The sequence below is a fragment of the Myxine glutinosa genome, chromosome 1 (assembly GCF_964187855.1).
Source record: "Myxine glutinosa chromosome 1, kmMyxGlut1.1, whole genome shotgun sequence".
NCBI lineage: Eukaryota > Metazoa > Chordata > Myxini > Myxiniformes > Myxinidae > Myxine > Myxine glutinosa.
Genome location: NC_136261.1, coordinates 323,986,438 through 324,004,411, shown reverse-complemented (window position 1 = coordinate 324,004,411; position 17,974 = coordinate 323,986,438).

Here is a 17,974-nt window from a genome sequence, read left to right as displayed (position 1 = left end):
GCGCGCAGGTCCTCCTTGGGCGCCGTCCGGAGGCCCAGCAGGACCCAGGGGAGCCTGTCGACCCAGCCGCCGTCGCGGAGGGTGGCCCGGAGCGCGGCCTTCAATGAGCGGTGAAATCGCTCACACAGGCCGTTAGCCTGGGGGTGGTAGGCCGTGGTTCGGTGCAGCCGGACCCCGAGCCCCTGCGTGACCGCCCCCCAGAGCTCCGAGGTGAACTGGGGGCCGCGGTCGGACCAGATGTCTGAGGGGGCACCGAACCGGGCGACCCAGGTGGCGATGAAAGCCTGCGCGACGTCCGCCGCCATCGTCGACGCCAAGGGCACGGCCTCCGGCCACCGGGTGGTGCGGTCCACCATGGTGAGGACGTGGGTGAAACCCCGCGAGGGGGGCAGGGGTCCCACCAGGTCCACGTGGACGTGGTCAAACCGGCGTTCCGGCACCATAAACGGGGCCAACGGGGCCTGGGTGTGCCGGTGCACCTTGGCACGCTGGCACGCGAGGCACGTCCTGGCCCAGCCGCGAACGGCCTTCCGGAGGCCATGCCAGACGAATTTGTCGGCGATCAACCTTTGGGAGGCCCTCGTGCCCGGGTGGGACAGGCCGTGGATGGCGTCAAACACCTGGCGCTGCCAGCCCGCGGGCACGATGGGGCGAGGCCGCCCGAGGGAGACGTCGCACAAGAGGGCCGCGCCCGCGCCGTCGAATGGCACCTCGGTGATGCGGAGGCCCGTGACAGTGGTCCGCAAGGCCTGAACGTCGGGGTCAGCGGCCTGGTCCGCTGCCATCCGGGCAGAGTCGATGCCGAGGTGGATTGCGTGGGCGACGGCCCGGGAAAGGCAATCCGCCACCGGGTTGTCCTTCCCCGCGACGTGCCGGATGTCCGTCGTGTACTCGGACACGGCCGAGAGGTGACGCTGCTGCCGGGCCGACCACGGCTCGGTGACCTTGCCCATCGCGAAGACCAGCGGCTTGTGGTCGACGAAGGCCGTGAACGCACGGCCCTCGAGCAGATGGCGGAAGTGCCTGACCGCCAAGTGAAGCCCGAGCAACTCGCGGTCGAAGGTACTGTAACGGCGTTCGGGCGGGCGAAGCTGCCGGCTGAAGAACGCCAGCGATTGCCAACCACCACGCACCCATTGCTCGTGCACCGTGCCCACCGCGTAGTCCGAGGCGTCGGTGGTGAGGGCGATCGGCGCATCGGGCGCCGGGTGCGCGAGCTTGGTGGCGTTAGCCAAGGCGAGCTTCGCGCCCGTGAATGCCGCGTCCATCTGCTCGGTCCAGGTGACGTCGCCTTTGCCCGGCTTACCTCGGAGAGCTTCGTGCAGGGGGTGCAGGAGCTGGTCGATACGGGGCAGGAACCGATGGTAAAAGTTCACCATGCCCAGGAACTCCTGCAGCCCCCTGATCGTGCGGGGGCGCGAAAACCCCTTCACCGCCTCCACCTTGGCCGGCAGGGGGACGGCTCCGTGCCTGGTGACGCGGTGCCCCAGAAAATCGAGTTCGGCAACGCCGAACCGGCACTTTGCGGGGTTCACAATCAGGCCATGCTGGCCCAGGCGTTCGAAGAGCGTGCGGAGGTGGTGTAGGTGCTCCTTGCGGGACGCGCTGGCGACGAGGATATCGTCCAGGTAGACGTATACAAAATCCAAGTCGCGCAGGACGCTGTCCATCAGCCGCTGGAACGCCTGAGCCGCATTCTTCAGACCGAAGGGCATCCGCAGGAATTCGAAGAGTCCGAACGGCGTGATGACCGCCATCTTCGGGACGTCCTCCGGCCTGACGTGGACCTGATGGTAACCGCATATGAGGTCCACCTTCGAGAAGAAGGACATGCCCGCCAAACGGGCGGCAAAGTCCTGAATGTGGGGGACGGGGTAGCGGTCGGGGGTGGTGGCGTCATTGAGACGGCAATAGTCCCCGCACGGTCGCCATCCCCCGCCGGGCTTCGGCACGATGTGCAGCGGCGACGCCCAAGCACTCTCCGAGCGCCGAACGATGCCGAGTCGCTCCAGGGTAGCGAACTCCGCTTTTGCTACCGCCAGCTTCGTCGGCTCGAGGCGGCGTGCCCGGGCGTAGACCGGTGGCCCGACGGTGGGGATGTGATGGGCCACCCCGTGCTTGACGGCCCCCGCCGAGAAGGTGGGCCGCGTGAGGGCCGGGAAGCCGGCGAGGAGGCGGGTGAATTCGTCCGCTGCCGGAAGCGTACAGATCAACGTGGCCGGAACCGAGCCGTTCGGCAAGCCGCTTGGCAAGCCGCTCGGTGAGCCGCTCAGTGGGCTGCTCGACGAGCTGGGCAGCGCACAAGCGAGCGAGCTGAACGTCTCGGCCTGGACAAGACGTCTGTGCTTTACGTCGACCAGGAGCCCATTTGCGCACAGGAAGTCCGCGCCAAGCAATGCCATGGGCACGTAGGCGGTGATGAACGACCATCGGAAAACCTGCCCTCCGAACCGCAGAGAGAGGCAGCGTTTTCCGTACGTATGGATGGGCGTCCCGTTTGCGGCAAGCAGCACGGGGCCCCCGCCCGCGGCATGCTTGTCCGACGTACCGGCAGGAACGACACTCACCTGCGCTCCTGTGTCGCATCGGTAACGGCGCCCGGATAAGGTGTCCGTGATGAACAGCAGGCTGTTCGAACGGCCGGCGCTCATTGCCAGTATCGAGCGCCGGCCCGGGCGTTTCCCGACCTGTCGAAGGAGCATGGCGGATGACACTGTCGAGCCTCGTGGCCGAACCTGGCGTGGAACCGGCACCAGGTGGTGGAGCTGGAGGAGCGCGGCTGGCTCCGCCAGGCCGGTGGAGCCGGCGGTTTTCCCCGCGGTGGCGGTTTTCGCCGCGGCGGTGGGCGGGGCGTGGCGGCGGCCACGAGGTGCGTATCAGCATGCTGTGTATGCTGTGGAAGCTGATGCTGTGGATCAGCATCGGCCTCGGGATCCACGAGGTGGGCCGCACCGACTCTCGCCCGTGTGTTCGAAGCCGCGAAGTACCTGTCCGCCTCGGTGGCCAATGCTCGGGGTTCCGTTAGCACGGTCCCGGCCAACGCGAGGCGTACCTGTGCTGGAAGTTGGCGACGGAAAAGCGCCCGGAATAGAGAACCAGGGGCTTCGTCGCCCAACAGTGACAGCATATGGTCCATTCGGACCGACGGGCACGTGTCGCCGAGCTCGGGGAGATCCAGGAGGCGGTCGGCCCGTGCGTCCTCCGTGAGGCCGGACGTGGCTAGGAGCAGCCGCTTGAGTGCCTCGTACTTGTGGCCGTCCGGTGGGTGGCGAAGGACGGACACAACTCGAGCAGCCGTGCCGGGCCCGAGGGAGGCGACGACGTGGCAGTAGCGCGTGTCGTCGTCGGTGAGGCGCCGAAGCTGAAACTGGGCTTCGGCTTGGACGAACCAAACTTCGGCCTGGGCCTCCCAAAATTCGGGAAGTTTAACCGACATCGCGTTGTTGGCCATGGCAATGGCGTTGTGTTTGGAAGGATCGCTATGGCAGATCCAACGTCGAGGGTCACCAGTAAAGCGCGGTGTTACGCACGCTACTTGTAAGCAAGGAGGAAGCGGACAACGCGGTAATTTGTAAGAGTCTTTATTCAAGAGCTCACTGTAACACTGAGCTGCTCAGGGCTGCGCGCCCCATGTATATCGTGAGGCCACGCCTCTCTCCCGGGCGTGGCCCACCCCCACTTGGTGTGCGGGGTGATGTCACCACGTCAGTGCTTTCGTGTCCGCCACAACCTCATGATAAGGACTTGTAGGATTGTCTACAGGTATGCACACTCACCTTTCAGCTACCTAGTCTGGGCCCATCCACATTATTTGTTTAGTTTCTTTTTTTTCTTGGAATTGCCGAAAGAAGATAACGTTTTGGGGCCGGGTAAGTATCCGGGAGTATTGAAGTAGATGTCAGAACAAATAAGGATGATGTTAATATACAGTAGATAACATCATGCTTACCTACCTTTGTTCGTACCACGTGATCGCCATTCTTCACGAGAACTGATCCACCCAGCGTCCTAAATTTCAACTAGTTGGAAACATCCAAACTTTTCAATGCCGTCACATCTTTCAGGGTGTTAATACTTTTTGTCGACAAAAGATAATTCATGAAATCTGGATATAAAATGGTTGGAAAGTTCATCTCGCTTCTGGACCTTGTTGGATTCAGCAATTCGTCTGGGTCTGTGCTACCGCCACATGTATTGTTATAATATGGCTCCCTAGACAAAGTGTCCAACGTATCGACATATACAAGGTTTGATCCCTATTCTATTATATGGCCATGAAAACACACAAAGCACAATACCTCAATTCCGATCTGAACGTGGGTATTTATTCTTGCTTATTTTTAGCTCACCTGGGACGAAGTTCAGGGGAGCTTGTGTAAATAGGTATTTGTTCTTCTCATAAACTACACATGCGATTCTAATGAAACCTGACCACAACCTTAATCACCTGTGTTTGTACCAAAGTTTGTTCCTGGCATTTAAAAAATCGGGGTCTAAGGTGGTCTATGGGGGGGGGGGGGCAGGGTGGGGGCAGGGGGCTTGCCCCACCAAATAGGTATTTGCTTTTTTCTCAGAACCTACACACACAATTTTGATGAAACGTCACCACAACCTTCACCATCCATGATGTACCAATGTTTGTTCAAGGCATTGGAAAAATTGGGGTCTGGGAGGTTAACGGGGTGCGCGTTAATGGACACTGCTAGGACTTCCGGAAGGGGGGGGGGGTCGGTGGGGGGATTGCTCCCCAAAATAGGTATTTTGTTTGTTTGTTTGTTTAAAGTCTTATGATATGTTAGTATGATTGTACATGCTGCCCTGTCTTCTAGCAACCACTGAAATTGGTTTAAAATACCTTTAGTTAGTGTAGTATTGTAGCGGCTGCCGCTGAGTTTTCACAATCGCCTTGCACCTATCAAGGACGCGGAGCGATCACCATGCCGGGCTCGTCCAGGACGCCCAGGCCCGCGCTCAACTTGCCAGGCCGCAGCCAGGACGCTGGGCCACGCCTCCTGGCGCCGGGCCTGGGCAAACCCCCTGGCGGAATAGATATATATTGCTGACTGATAAACGGTTTTTCAGAGTGCCTGAGTGTTTGATTTCATTAAAGCAACTCAGAGGAATTCTAGCTTTTTGTCGCGTCCATTCTTCCGATCGACGTGGGAGCCCCGGCTCCTTCATTGGTGACCTATCGACATGGACACGGCAGTCGCCCTTAAACTGCCTACCTTCTGGGAGGCTCACGCGGCGATTTGGTTCGCACAGGCGGAGTCCCTGTTCGCCCTGCGAGGCATCACGGCCGACGACACCCGCTTCCACCATGTGGTAGCTGCGCTCGGGTCGGTTACCGCGGCCCGCGCCCTGAGCCTCCTCGAAAGCCCGCCAGCCGCTGACAAATACGGCGCGATTAAGAAGCTGCTCCTCGATGCTTTCGCCCTCCCATCGGCGGAACGCGCACGGCGCCTGCTCGATCTGCCTGAGCTCGGCGACACGCGCCCTTCCGAGCGCATGGACTACATGCTTTCACTGCTCGGCGAGCACTCTCCGGCATTCCTGTTCCGGGAGCTGTTCTTCCGTCAGCTGCCTAACCCGGTACGCCTCGCCCTGGCAAGCACGACGATCACAGATCCCCGGGCCCTTGCCAGAGAAGCCGACAAGATCTCCGCCGCAGGACAGCGCATCGTAGCGGCGACATGGGACCCACCGCCGTCCGACGCAACACCCAGGGCGCCCGAGCACCCGGCACGGTCGACGGCCGAACTGCCGACGCCATTGGCGGCCGCTCTACCGAGCCGACCACCTCCGGCACGACGACCGAGGCCTCCACCTGACCAAGCGTGGTGTTACTATCATGCCAGGTTCGGACAGAAGGCCCGGACATGCCGACCCCCGTGCACCTTCGGCAGGCCGGGAAACGGCCGGGCCGGCGTTCATTACCAGCCATGAGCGCCGGCCACACGGGCAACTTACTGTTCATCACGGATAAAGCGTCCGGACGGCGCTTCCTGTGCGACACCGGCGCCCAACTGAGCGTCATACCCGCCTCTGACCAGGACAGGCAATCCGCGGTTTGCGGCCCCTCCTTAGTTGCGGCCAACGGATCGACTATCCACACCTTCGGCCCGCGCAACGTCACCCTCTGCTTCGGCGGCCAACGCTTTGCTTGGACGTTTGTAACCGCCAACGTGCCCGTGGCTCTGCTAGGCGCCGACTTCCTCTGCGCACACGGACTGCTGGTGGACGTCCAACGGCGTCGTTTAATCAACGCTGAAACCTTCAGCTCCCTGGTATGCACATTGAGCAGCTCCGCGCCGACCGAGCTGGCATGCGCCGTCCCGGCGGCGAACGAGTTTGCTCGCCTGCTCACGGAGTTCCCGGCCCTCACGCGGCCGACGTTTTCGGCCGTCGCAGTACGGCATGGGATCGAGCACCACATACCAACCACGGGCCCGCCGGTCTACGCCAGGGCCCGCCGCCTCGACCCAGCCAAGCTCGCCGTAGCGAAGGCCGAATTCGACGCGTTGGAGCACCTCGGCATCATGCGGCGCTCCGATAGCGCGTGGGCCTCGCCACTGCACATCGTGCCAAAGCCGGGGGGTGGATGGCGCCCGTGTGGCGACTACCGCCGTCTCAATGACGCTACCACCCCCGACAGGTACCCGATCCCGCATATCCAAGACTTCTCCGCCCGTCTGGCGGGACGGGTCATTTTTTCGAAAATTGACCTCATACGGGGATATCACCAGGTACCTGTCGGGGCGGCCGACGTCCCTAAAACGGCAGTCATCACGCCGTTCGGCTTATTCGAATTCTTGCGGATGCCGTTTGGTCTCAAGAACGCGGCTCAGGTGTTCCAGCGCTTGATGGACGGCGTGCTGCGTGACCTGCCGTTCCTTTTCGTTTACCTGGACGACATCCTCGTCGCCAGCACGTCCCGGGCCGAGCACCTCCTCCACCTCCGAACGCTGTTCGAGCGCCTCAGCGAGCACGGCCTCATCGTCAACCCGGCCAAATGCCACTTCGGCACGACGGCCGTTGATTTTTTGGGCCATCACATCACCAAGAACGGGGCCGTGCCGCTGCCAACCAAGGTCGAGGCCATCACCACGTTCCCGCGTCCCCGCACCATAAAGGCCCTGCAGGAATTCCTGGGAATGGTGAATTTTTATCACCGCTTCGTGCCCCGCGCTGCTCAGCTCATGCGGCCCCTCTACGAAGCCCTCCGGGGCATGCCGGCCAAGCACGACATCGCCTGGTCCGCAGCAATGGATGCGGCCTTCCAAGGCTCAAAGCGGGCCCTCGCCGACGCAACACTGCTCGCTCACCCGGTGCTCAACGCTCCCATCGCCCTCACCACGGATGCCTCCGACTACGCGGTGGGCGCCGTACATGAGCAATGGGTGAACGGGGTTTGGCAGCCACTCGCTTTTTTCAGCCGGCAGCTCCGGCCGAACGAGCTCAAATACAGCACGTTTGACCGGGAGCTCCTCGGTCTACACCTGGCCGTCCGCCATTTCCGCCACCTCCTGGAGGGCCGACCTTTCACGGCGTTCGTCGACCACAAGCCGTTGGTTTACGCCATGGCCAAGGTCACGGAGCCATGGTCGGCCCGCCAACAGCGCCACCTCTCCGCCGTGTCGGAGTTTACCACGGACATCCGGCACGTCGCCGGCAAAAACAATGCCGTGGCCGACTGTCTTTCCCGGGCCAGCGCGAACGCGGTCCACCTGGGCGTGGATTTTGCGCTTATGGCGGCGGACCAAACCACCGACACCACGGTGCAAGCCCTCCGGGCGGCGGACACGGGCCTCCGCCTGGCCGACATCCCCTGCGCGGACACTGTCCTGCTCTGCGACGTCTCCCAAGGCCAGCCTCGCCCCATCGTGCCCGTCGCCTGGCAACGCCGCATCTTCGCCTCCCTCCACGGCCTTTCCCACCCGGGCCGGAAAGCTTCCCAGAAGCTGGTGTCGGCGCGTTTCGTCTGGCACGGCCTTCGTCGGGACGTCCGCGATTGGACCAGCGCCTGCACGGCCTGCCAACGGGCCAAGGTCCACCGACACACCCAGGCCCCGCTGGCACCTTTCACCGTGCCCGAACGACGTTTCGACCACGTCAACGTGGATCTGGTGGGCCCCCTCCCCCCGTCACGGGGGTTCACACACCTGCTCACCATGGTGGACAGGACCACCAGGTGGCCGGAGGCCGTTCCCCTCGTCTCCACCACCACCGCCGACGTGGCGCAGGCTTTCATCGCCACCTGGGTCGCCCGCTTCGGCGCACCGGCGGACATCTCGTCAGACCGCGGTCCACAGTTCACCTCCGAGCTGTGGGGCGCGGTCGCCCGCAACCTGGGGATCAAGCTCCACCGTACTACGGCCTACCACCCCCAAGCAAACGGGTTGTGCGAGCGATTCCACCGCTCCATGAAGGCCGCGCTCATGGCCGGCCTTCAAGACGTCGGGTGGGCCGACCGGCTGCCGTGGGTCCTTTTGGGCCTTCGCACGGCCCCCAAGGAGGACCTCCAGGCATCCACCGCCGAGCTTGTCTATGGCCAGGTGCTACGCGTCCCGGGCGAATTTGTGCCCGACGCTACCAGTCCCTGGTCCGCAGCTCACCAGCGCTCGGACCTCCAGGAGGCCGCCCGACGGTTTGCCCCCGTGCCAACATCCCACCACGGTGACCCCCAGTCCTACGTCCCCCCAGCACTCCGCACAGCGGAGTATGTTTTTGTGCGTCACGACGCACATCGGTGGCCACTCCAGCCGCCGTACGACGGGCCCTTCCGGGTGCTGCGACGGGACGACAAGTCGTTCGTCATCGACATCGGCGGCAGGTCGGACCGGATTGCTGTGGACCGCCTCAAGCCGGCGCACGTGGACGTCGACCACCCACCACGGGTGGCCCTTCCGCCGCGGCGAGGCCGTCCCCCGTCCACGGTGCCCCCCCACTCGACCGCCCACCACCTCACCGGACCCCCTCCCACGACCCGCCAGGGGTCGCTTCGGCCGGGTCATCAGGACCCCCCTCAAATTGACCCTGCCGGTGCAAGTCGATTCTGGGGGGACGTGTGTAGCGGCTGCCGCTGAGTTTTCACAATCGCCTTGCACCTATCAAGGACGCGGAGCGATCACCATGCCGGGCTCGTCCAGGACGCCCAGGCCCGCGCTCAACTTGCCAGGCCGCAGCCAGGACGCTGGGCCACGCCCCCTGGCGCCGGGCCTGGGCAAACCCCCTGGCGGAATAGATATATATTGCTGACTGATAAACGGTTTTTCAGAGTGCCTGAGTGTTTTATTTCATTAAAGCAACTCAGAGGAATTCTAGCTTTTTGTCGCGTCCATTCTTCCGATCGACGTGGGAGCCCCGGCTCCTTCAGTATACTGTTTTTTTTATACCATGTGAGCGCCAGGGATATTGACTCTATGTTTTACTGTTGCAGAGCTGAGCTCCACCTTCGATGGATTGACGTGCTGGAGCTGCACCCCGGTGCCCTCCGGCTGGACTATATCCCTGCTCTCTCTCCCACCCTCCTCCATCCCTCTCCTACTCGTTCGTCCCTCTCTACCTCTCTCCCCCTGTCCCTCTCTCCCACTCCTCCCTCTCTCCCTCTCTCCCACTCGTCCATCTCTCCCTCTCTCCCACTCATCCCTCTCTTCCTCTCTCCCTCACTCCCTCGCTCAATCTCGGCCCCTGTCCCTCTCTCCCACTCGTCCCTCTCTCTATCTCTCCTCTCTCCCTCTCTCCCACTCATCCCTCTCTTCCTCTCTCCCTCACTCCCTCGCTCAATCTCGGCCCCTGTCCCTCTCTCCCACTCGTCCCTCTCTCTATCTCTCCTCTCTCCCTCTCTCCCTCTCTCCCACTCATCCCTCTCTGCCTCTCTCCCTCACTCCCTCGCTCAATCTCGGCCCCTGTCCCTCTCTCCCACTCGTCCCTCTCTCTATCTCTCCTCTCTCCCTCTCTGCCTCTCTCCATATCCCCCCTCTCCCCCTCTCCCTCTCCCTTTCCCACTCTCCCACTCGTCCGTCTCTCCATCTCTCCCCTCGTCACTGTCTTCCTCTCTCCCTCTCTCCCTCTCTCCATCCCTCCCTCTCTCCCACTCGTCCCTCTCTCCCTTTTCCCCTCTCCCTCTCGTCCCTCTCGTCCCTGTCGTCCCTGTCATCCCTCTCTCCATCTCTCCCCCTCTCCACCTCTCTCCCTCCCTCTCTCCCTTTCTCCCTCTCTTCCTCTCGTCCCTCTCTCCCACTCGTCCCTCTCTCCCACTCGTCCCTCTCTTCCTCTCTCCCTCTCTCTCCATGTCTCCCTCTCTCCCTGTCTTCCTCTCACCCTCTCTCCCTCTCTCCCTCTCCCGCTCTCTTCCTCCACTCCTCTGGCTCCTACTCCTCTCTGTCTCTCTCCCCTCACCCCCAGTGATAATGTCACCATGCTACGAAACAATTTTGAAAAGTTTTTCTTCGGCATGCAAAACTGCAATAAATTGGAACAAATGCTAAGCTTTATGGATTGGCCATGCTCCCGCTGTTGGTTTGCCTTCTCTTCCCAGAGGCTTGCAGTGGGAGAAGGAAGGCATTCATTTATCTACAGTCACGTGAAAAAGTAAGTACACCCCATGTAAAGTTTTGACTTTTTCAACATATTTCAACATACAGCTGTTTGATCTTCATTTCAACAATATTGATAGATAAAGGTGATATAATATAACAAATATCATGAAACATTTACATTTTGTAGTCCATTGTATAATTTAAATAAACATAAATGCAAATTTTGCATGTGGAAAAAGTAAGTACACCCCTACATTTATCACTACTTCAAATACCTAAAATTAGAATCAGGTGCACCAGCTCAGTTGCACCAGCTCAGGTGCACCAGCTCAGGTGCAAATGATTAGAGCATCGTTAGAGAGGATCTTCGAGGAACCTGTCTTATTTAAACCTCAGACATTTAGTTTGGTTTGCTCTTTGTTGTTGAAGTGTGCGGCGTCACCATGCCTAGATCAAAAGAGCTCTCTGAGGCCTTCAGAAAGAAGGTTATAGATGCCTACGAGTCTGAGAAGGGATTTAAAAAGATCTCCAAACAATTTGAAAACAATCATTCGACTGTCCGGAAGATCATCTACAAGTGGAGAAGATTCCAAACAACTGCCAACTTGGTCAGGCCAGGCCGCCCCAGCAAGTGCAGCCCGAGAGCAGACCGCAAGATGTTGAAAGAAGACTCTAAGAACCCCATAATGTCATCACGGGACCTACAGGTAGCTCTTGCCACTGTTGATTTCAAAGTGCACGAGTCTACCATTAGAAAGAGGCTGCACAAATTCGATCTACATGTGAGGTGTGCCAGAAGGAAACCTTTGCTGTCCAGAAAGAACATCAGGGCAAGACTAAAGTTTGCCAATGAACACCTAGGCAAAGACCAGCACTTCTGGAACAATGTGCTCTGGACAGATGAGTCAAAGGTAGAGCTATTTGGCCACAGTATCAGAAGACATGTTTGGCGAAAACCAAAGACAGCATTTGACCACAAGAACCTGATACCAACTGTAAAGCATGGTGGTGGAAATATTATGGTTTGGGGCAGCTTTGCTGCATCAGGGCCTGGGCAGCTCACCATCATAGAATCCACTATGAATTATTCATTGTACCAGAGGGTGTTTGAGGATAATGTGAGGCCATCTGTCGGTAAGTTGAAGCTCAACCGAAGGTGGACCTTGCAACATGACAATGACCCTAAACATACCAGTACATCCACCAAGGAATGGCTGAAAAGAAAGAAATGGAGGGTTCTGGAATGGGAAAGTCAAAGCCCGGATCTAAATCCCATCGAGATTTTGTGGGGGGGATTTGGAACGAGCTGTACATGCAATTTTTTGTTGAATAAATTATTGCAAAGTCAATTTTTCATTTTTTTTTGTTCAATATGATCATCTTTATCTATAGATACTGTTTAAATGAAGATCAAATGTTGATCTGTCCACATATGTTAAAAAGATAAAAAATATTTCATGGGGTGTACTTACTTTTTCCACATGCGAAATTTGCATTTATGTTTATTTAAATTATACAATGGACTACAAAATGTAAATGTTTCATGATATTTGTTATATTATATCACCTTTATCTATCAATATTGTTGAAATGAAGATCAAATAGCTGTATGTTGAAATATGTTGAAAAAGTCAAAACTTTACATGGGGTGTACTTACTTTTTCACGTGACTGTAGGTCTGCACATTGGCACCCCAGCCTTCATGGCAAAGAACTGGGTTAATGTAGTTAATAAAATTGATAACAGACTAGAGAAGTGGAGAGGAATATTATCTACATTGTAGTGAAATCGTATTCGTACTGAACCCGGGATGATGCTCGCTGCTCGTTGACACCGCTAGGGGCGTGACTATAAGACCCGCTGCTGCGGACGGTGCTCCGAGACTTCTCCTGTGACACGTTACATCTGGTAGACTCGCTAACGGTACGCCAGCATAGAATATCCAGCTTGCTTGCATTGAATGTTATGAATGGTCCCATGTGATGTCACATGGTATACTTATTGTATTTCCTGCATTACAGGATGATGTTATGATCTAAATGGAATTAAACCACCTGTTGGACTAAAGTTGTGTGGACCTGATTGGTTTTCCACAACACTTAATTCCATTTATATCTACCGACATGGCTGGCAACAAGACGCTGGCGGTTGCCGTATTCTGCGCCGACCCGCAAGCCCCGGATGGTGGCTTGCAACTGAAGCACTGGCTCAGAACATTGGAGAATCATTTTGACGAGCCTGAGACCGCGCCGACGGCTGCCGCGAAGCTAGCAACACTTCATTCAAAAATCGACTACAAGGTGTACAATTCCATCGCTCAATGCGCGACGTATGACCTCTCGATCGCGGAGCTCAAACGGCTGTACATAAAGGAAAAAAGCCCGGTGTATGCACGATATTTGCTGCAAACGCGACGTCAGCAACCCAACGAGGCGATGGACCACTACGCCCAGGAGCTCCGGCAGCTCTTGCTGGACAGCAGCAGGGAGCCACGGACTCCCGCGCAGTCTCAGGATGATCTTCTTTTAGATGCCTTCATTGCAGGGGTCTCCTCCCAGGAACTAAGGCTCAAGCTCTTAGAGAAGACCGACCTGACCTTCGCTACGGCACTCGAGCAAGGGAAAGTATACACCGAAGCGCAGATGCAATCGAACACCTATGATCGCACGCGCCTCTTGGCGGGCACTACACTACACGCCCGGCCGGAGAGTGCTACCGCCGAGGATGCGGACCTGCTCGCGGAACTCCGGGATGCTCCGGAGGAAGACCCAGTCCTGACGGCTGCCGTTACGACCAGACCCAAGGCCTTACGCGGGGCCGCATGCTTTTTCTGTGGGGGGCCACGCCATGCCCGGCCCGTGTGTCCGGCACGAGACGCTATATGCCATTTGTGCTCGCAAAAAGGACATTACGCGAAAGTGTGCAGGAAAACGGCACGCGGCTCGCGGCTCATTGAATCGCGCGGTCGCGGTCGCGCGGACGCGGCGACCTTGAATGGGCTCATTGCGGAGCCTGCGAGCCGAGCCCGAAACCCGGCGCCTTACCCGACTTCGAAGGGGAGGGCCCCTCTCTGCGGGCCCCTGGGCGCTCAGACGTCCTTGGCGGGCGTCACCGGACAGCCACCACAGTCTCATCCTCAATCGGGCACGAAGTACGTGTCCTTGACCAAACTCCGGGCCACGCAAGGGGCTTTGAAGCCTCGCCAAGCCCCAGCGGAACGTTCTCCTCGTGTCGTCCACGAGCTAACGGTGGCCCTCACCTCGGAAAAGGCGATTTCGAATACTACGGAGGCCTTTTTCTGCCAAAAGTGTCAAAAGGCGATTTCGAATACTACGGAGGCCTTTTCCCGTCAGAATTGTCAGATTTTGAATCGCGAAACACCGGAATGCTTGGGAAAGCCCTCTGATGGCGTTAATGGATTCCCCATGGTCAACGCAGACTCCGGCCACGACCGCAAAACTGCTGCTGGCATAGGATCCACCCGCGAGGCTTGTCCGACCCATTCGGGGGGCTCAGTCCCACTCCCAGCAGCCTCGTCTGGCCTGGCTCAAGCCCTTATTCCCATCATGGTCGAAGGCCATTGTGTTCGGGCCTTGGTGGATACAGGGTCTACGGATAGTTTTATCGACCAGCGACTTGTGCTCAGGCATGGATGGCGGATCTGGAGGTCTACGAGACGGATCTTCATGGCTTCCCAGGGGCTTCGACTCAGCATGAAGGGGGAATGCCGATTGAAACTCGTGCTAAAGGGACGGGTTTTCCCTGATGTACACCTTATGGTTTTACCCGCATTATGTGCTGATATTCTGTTAGGACACGATTTTCTTAAGCTGCATGGACGTCTGGTAATGGAGTTTGGTGGGCCTGACACGCTTGTTGTGGGGGCGGACGACGCGCTTGCGGTGTGCGCCCTAGTGCAAATGGACGTCCAGCCGCTTTCGCTGTTCCCCAATCTAACCTCCGACTGCACCCCTGTCTCGGTGAAATCACGGCGCTACTCTCGCGCAGACATGCAATTCATTGCGGACGAAACGGCTCAGCTCTTGAAAGACGGCATCATAGAACCTAGTAGGTCGCCGTGGCGTGCCCAGGTCTTGGTGGTGCGCAGCGAGGCCCATCGCAGACGCATGGTAATCGACTATTCCCAAACGATTAACCGCTTTACACAGCTGGATGCCTACCCCCTTCCGGGGATGGACGCGCTGGTGCAACAGGTGTCCCAGTATTCGGTCTATAGCACTCTCGATCTCCGTAGTGCGTACCACCAGATCCCTATCTCTAGGGCGGATCGTATCTATACCGCATTTGAGTCGGGGCAGCGGTTGTACCAATTTACGCGATTGCCTTTTGGGGTAACGAACGGGGTCGCTTGTTTCCAGAGGGCCATGGATGACCTCATTGCGCGGGAGCACTTAACCGATGTTTTCGTCTACCTCGATAATCTTACGGTTTGTGGATATGACCAAGGGCACCATGATGCTAATCTGAAGCGCTTCCTTGAGGTCGCGCAGAGGTATCACTTAACTATGAACGAGGATAAGTGCCAATACTCCCTACACACGATAGATCTTCTGGGGTACACCGTGACCCATGGCTCTGTCGCTCCGGATAAGGAGCGTCTGCGACCTTTGCTCGACATGGCCCCTCCCTGTGATCGGGCGTCCCTGAAGCGCGCCCTTGGGCTGTTCGCCCATTACTCCAAATGGGTGCAAAGTTTCTCCGCGAAACTTCGCCCCCTCGTGGCCTGCGACACCTTCCCACTGAGTCCGGCCGCATTGGCGGCCTTTGAAGGCCTTAAGGCCGACATCGCCCGAGCCGCCGTGGCGACAATCGACGAGAGCGGCTCTTTCGTCCTCGAAAGTGACGCCTCGGATCAGGCCATCGTGGCGACCCTCTCCCAAGGGGGGCGTGCCGTGGCTTTCTTTTCACGGACTCTTACCACCGCTGAGCGGAGACACTCGTCCGTTGAAAAGGAAGCGTATGCGATCGTCGAGTCTATTCGGCGATGGCGCCCGTACTTACTCGGGCGGAGCTTCCAAATCATCACGGACCAGCAAAGCGTTGCGTTCATGTACGACACCTTACACGCCCAGCGCATTAAGAATGAGAAAATCACTCGCTGGCGTATCGAACTCGCCGACTTCTGTTACACCATCAAATATCGCCCGGGGAAGGATAACCGGGCCGCCGATGCCTTATCACGACCGGCTACATGCGCGGGTATCACCTCTTTGGAGGGCCTACGGGTGCTGCATGCCACTGCGGGCCATCCCGGCGTAACGCGTTTTGCTCATTTTGTGCGGTGTGGCAATCTCCCATACTCGATTGACGATATCCGCCGTATCTGTCGCGACTGCGCTATCTGCGCGGAAATCAAACCGCGTTTCTATAACCCTCCCATGGGGACTCTGGTTAAGGCTACGCAACCGTGGGAACGCTTGGCGATGGATTTCAAGGGCCCATTGCCGGTGTCGAGCGGCTCTCGCTATCTGCTCACTATCGTCGATGAGTACTCGCGATTCCCCTTTGCTTATACGTGCGCAGACATGACTGCTGCCACGGTGATGCGATGCTTACAGAACTTGTTCTCAATGTTCGGTTACCCGGCCTATGTCCATACCGACCGGGGTGCGGTCTTCTTGTCTCAGGAGGTGCGCGGCTATCTGCTCCAAAATAACATTGCTTCTAGTTACACCGCGCCGTACAGACCCCAGGCTAATGGGCAGATCGAACGCTTCAACGGGATTATCTGGAGGGCCGTCATGCTCAACCTCCGGACCCTCGGCCGGGGCCTCGATAAATGGGCTTGGTCGCTACCTGCGGCGTTGAACTCGATCAGGGCTCTCCTGTGTACGGCAACCAACCAAACTCCCCACGAGCGACTTTTCCACCACCCCAGGAGCACGGGGTGTATACGGTCTTTGCCCAGTTGGCTCGCTGGGCCCGGGCCGGCCTACCTTAAACGGGCGGTTCGCGCGAGCAAGTACGACCCCCTAGTGGACAAAGTGCAGATTCTCCAGGCTAATCCTGAGCATGCTCGTGTGATGATGACTGATGGCCGTGAGACTACTGTCTCCGTCCGTCACCTTGCCCCTTGCGGGGTCGCCGACCTGAGTAGGGAATCGGACGAACCGATCGAACCCATCTATGAGACTATGGCCTCTCCCGACGCTCCCATCGCCGAAAGTCTACCGACCCTCCCCTCGCCGAGTCTACCTGGGCCCGACGACTTGGAGTTACCCCCTTCGTCACCCGACCCTGATGGCGCCTCCGACGCCGGGGACACAGGGATACGTGATGCCGTACCCGGGGAATTTCGGACGCGTGCTGGCAGAGAAATTCGCCGCCCGGCCCGATACGGTTGGGTCGACTGATGTTCCGCACCCTGTTCGTGCTGACGCTCACTCGCTTCTAGCCGCACTGCCGTATAATTCTGACGGGGGGAGAATGTAGTGAAATCGTATTCGTACTGAACCCGGGATGATGCTCGCTGCTCGTTGACACCGCTAGGGGCGTGACTATAAGACCCGCTGCTGCGGACGGTGCTCCGAGACTTCTCCTGTGACACGTTACATCTGGTAGACTCGCTAACGGTACGCCAGCATAGAATATCCAGCTTGCTTGCATTGAATGTTATGAATGGTCCCATGTGATGTCACATCGTATACTTATTGTATTTCCTGCATTACAGGATGATGTTATGATCTAAATGGAATTAAACCACCCGTTGGACTAAAGTTGTGTGGACCTGATTGGTTTTCCACAACATACATTGTCATACAGAGGACGTGCCTTAGTAATTAATAATGTCGTGGCTTCCTTGTGGCACAAAATGATTGCTTTGCACCCTCCTGAAGCACTGCTGCTGACACTCCAGAAACACCTCCTGGATTTCTTCTGGGGCCACAAGCATTGGGTCAAGCCTGAAGTCCTTTACCTTCCATTGGCAGAAGGTGGCCATGGTCTCATTGACATTGTCAGCCGACTAATGGCTTTTTGAGTCACCACTGTTCACCGTTATCATTTTTTTTCCCACGTCGCTGACGTGGCGGCTCACTGCCAACTACCTGTTGAAAATGGCTGGCATGCTTGATTTCAACAAGGAACTTTTTCTCATGGACCTGCAACATGTAGACATCTCCCCATTGCCTCTGTTCTACCAAGACCTGCTGCAAGCCTGGCAGCCTCTCGTGGTGCACCGAGATATGGCTCATTACAACACCAACAACTTCCTCGACGAGCCTATCTTTTACAATGCACTCTTTCCCAACATACTTCGATCACGTGCCTTTGTGCAATGTTTCACAAGTTCTGGTGTGCATGTCATACGAGACCTGCGGGATAACCGGAATGAAACTTGGCACTCAGCAGGACATATTGCAACCGCTGTTGGAATGCGCTCTGTAAGAGCTGTCTCCCAGCTCATTCAAGAA